The following is a 3146-nucleotide window of genomic DNA, read 5'->3' as shown; positions in this document are numbered from 1 at the left end:
CGTTTCATGACCCTTCCTTTAGCTGCTCATGCCCTTATCCTTGCTTGACTTCCGTCTTCTGGAAATCTTGATTGACCTTGACTTTCATTGGCTTTCTTTCATGGGATTTACATATATTGTGATTAGGCCTTTATATTAAAACAAAGATTAAACCTTTTGAGGTGTAATATAATGTACCATAATAAATGTTTATTAAGCATCTAAAAATGATAGTAACAAATTGCCCCCCTAATTTGTGGAGTGATGTGCTCAGAACCCACAAATTATTAGCAAAGATGAACTTTCAATGGTTATAGCCAATATCATTTAGCAATATTCCGAATGTGACTATATCGTTCTAAGGTGGTCAACATATATTTCTTTAGGATTGTTGAACGTGGTTGGGAAGAGCTATATTTCATATGATCCTTCACCCTTCTTTCTAGCCATTGTGAAATCGATTAAAAAAAGTGTGTTTAGGACGTGAACCTATAGGATAACTTTGTAATGACTAATAAGGATCTAGTGAGATCATGCCATATTTGGCATGCACACTTGTATTGTACTATGTCTCTTGAACATGACTCATCCACCATTCTATAAACCTTTACGCTTTTTTTGGTTCCTTTGACAAAAAGCTTTCTTAGATATCTCTATGGTATATTAGGTTGCCACACTTCTTATATCATGGTTTTACCCCATGATTTACAAATCAGAAGAGAGGTAACCTGATCATCCTTTTCAAGTTTGATAAATTTCCACTTTTCACTAGTACAGAAAAGGCAATTTGCGTCGGATGTGAGGCGCCTATTTGCGTCGGACTTAGGTGTGACGCCAAAGCCCTCGACGCAAATGACTAGGAAACGATCTGTTTTGCATTATAAATGACGCATATGGTTGTGCTATTTGCGTCGCACCTATATACGGTGCGACGCACATTGCCCTGCTGCCCATGCCAAGCATGGGAAGGGCAATGTGTGTTGCACATTACCTCGGTGCGACGCACATTACCTATGTGCGTCGTACCTTGTGCAATGTGCGACGCACATTATGATCAATTTGCGTCGCACTTTTTGCCATGTGCGACGCAAATGGCTTATTACATTTTTTTTCGTTTTTTTTTCAGATTTTTTGTTGGTTTGTTTACATATTACTAAAATTTGATGATTCAAAACTAAACAAACATTCATATTAATAATTGTGAGGGGAAAATTCGGCAGAGTCTCCTTTGTAATATGGATAACCCAAGAAATCGTTGGGATATATATATATATATATATATATATATATATATATATATATATATATATCAAAACCTGTTTCAATACATCTCAAATGATCCCAAGCAAGCAACCAATGTTGCAATACTCAACTAAGGTTGCAATAATAAACCAATTATGTATAACTACTACACTTACTACACTAACACTACTTGGCCTTTTCTTCTCCCACGAGATGTTGAAAGTATCGCACAAAATTGTCTTTGATTTTGTTGATATCTTCTATGGTGTATGGCTCAACGCTTGGAGGAAAATCCTATAAATATGTTAACTTAGTTAATAAACTTTAAAATTATATAAGTAAAGTAACCAATTTACAACATATACATACCTTCTTCAAAACATTTGACTCATAGAGAAAGCGGACGATTAGAAACATGAATTTCATAACGAAATAGCCGCATTCATCTCCTCTCGTTTGTTGAGCACACTACACCATATTGAAATGCATATATTAGAATCGAAATATTAAGAAATATTGAATATATAGAACTATAAAATGCATATCAAATACAAAACCATAAGACTTTTACCTTCATAGATGTCCAAGACAATTTTGTTGGCTTTTTGATACCTTCAAGGAGCAGGAATGATGTATATGCACTAAGCACAATAAAAGAATTACTAGTTATAAAGTATTTAAAATATCATATTAAAATACATGTAAGAATTATTAACTTACGTATGCATCGGTTCCTTGATAGCTAAGGATCTATCTGATCTCCTAAGCGAATCAAATACATATACCATTTTTTTGTGTAGAGAAAGGACGAGAAGAATCCAATGTTGACTAAAGCATGCAACAAAATGTGATAAGTTCATATATAAAGATAAAAGGGAAGCATATTTTCAATGTACGGAAGTTGGAAAATAAAGCATACTTTTCAATGTATGGAAGCATGATGTATTTCATATTTCGATTGGCTCTCAATGTCCTTTGCAGGTAGTTGATCGCGGCAACTGGTTCATGGCGTAGCATGGTCTCCGAACTCATACTAGGACACATGAAACCAATATTTGAATCTCCATTCACATCACTATCATCTGACAAGAACCTACACTCCAAATATTTATAGTTAGATGCCAATAATAATAATAAATATCAAATTTGATTAGTTTAGAGTTTGAGAAATCTTACATCATAAATACTTGCAAAATGGATACATTAAGCCATTCTCCCGTCAGAAGTTGGAAAACATCTTGTCGTGAGAGAATGATCATCTAATCAGAAGGATAGTTGAAGCAGGAACCCCTACTAACTTCGATACTAAAAGGCTCATCTGCAGGTTTTTGGCAAAACAAACGATGCAACTCCTTGACCGCATCAGACATATCCTCAAGTGACACGCTAATCAATGGATCTATGTACCTATGTGCAGACTCATCGGTGCAAGGATCATTAGCAACTGTTTTCTTTTTCTTCTTTTTTGCACCTTCTTTAGGTATATGTTCCTAACTCAAATCGACTTCGTTTTAATTCATATTATAATAAAATAAAGATTATTTGGTTTATATAAATCAAGATTTCTAAGTATATACATTTAGATTTCTTATTATATACTAAATCATACTACTAAATATAAGTTACCTGATTATCTGAAACTAGAAATACCAACTCTTTTGGCCATTGCATGAAAGAACCCTCAGCTTGACTGAGTTTCGTGATGAATGGAGTAGGGAGTGGAACTGGAACTAGAAACTAGAAATACCAACTCTTTCGGCCATTACATGAAAGAACCCTCAGCTTGACTGAGTTTCGTGATGAATGGAGTAGGGAGTGGAACTTGGAGCATCCGCGTAATCCGCATAAAAATCATCAACACTCACTTTCACGGCGGTCGTAGAGTGTGACGATGACTCCTGTCCTCGTGGATGAACGGTACCCTC

General features: G+C 35.2%; 1 long non-coding RNA gene across 1 annotated transcript; it reads right to left on the bottom strand.

Annotated features, from left to right (window-relative positions):
* Positions 1–2152: 2152 nt before the first annotated feature.
* On the bottom strand, positions 2153–2924 carry LOC130591552 (uncharacterized). The gene is made up of 3 exons (XR_008969315.1): positions 2848–2924; positions 2398–2711; positions 2153–2314 (listed from the first exon to the last, which is right to left on the bottom strand). It is a non-coding gene; the product is annotated as an uncharacterized LOC130591552 (long non-coding RNA).
* Positions 2925–3146: the final 222 nt, after the last annotated feature.

The sequence above is a fragment of the Beta vulgaris genome, chromosome 5, assembly GCF_026745355.1.
Source record: "Beta vulgaris subsp. vulgaris cultivar EL10 chromosome 5, EL10.2, whole genome shotgun sequence".
NCBI classification, from domain to species: domain Eukaryota; kingdom Viridiplantae; phylum Streptophyta; class Magnoliopsida; order Caryophyllales; family Amaranthaceae; genus Beta; species Beta vulgaris.
The sequence above is the reverse complement of the archived record's forward strand: the minus strand, read 5'-3'. Positions and strand labels throughout refer to the sequence as shown.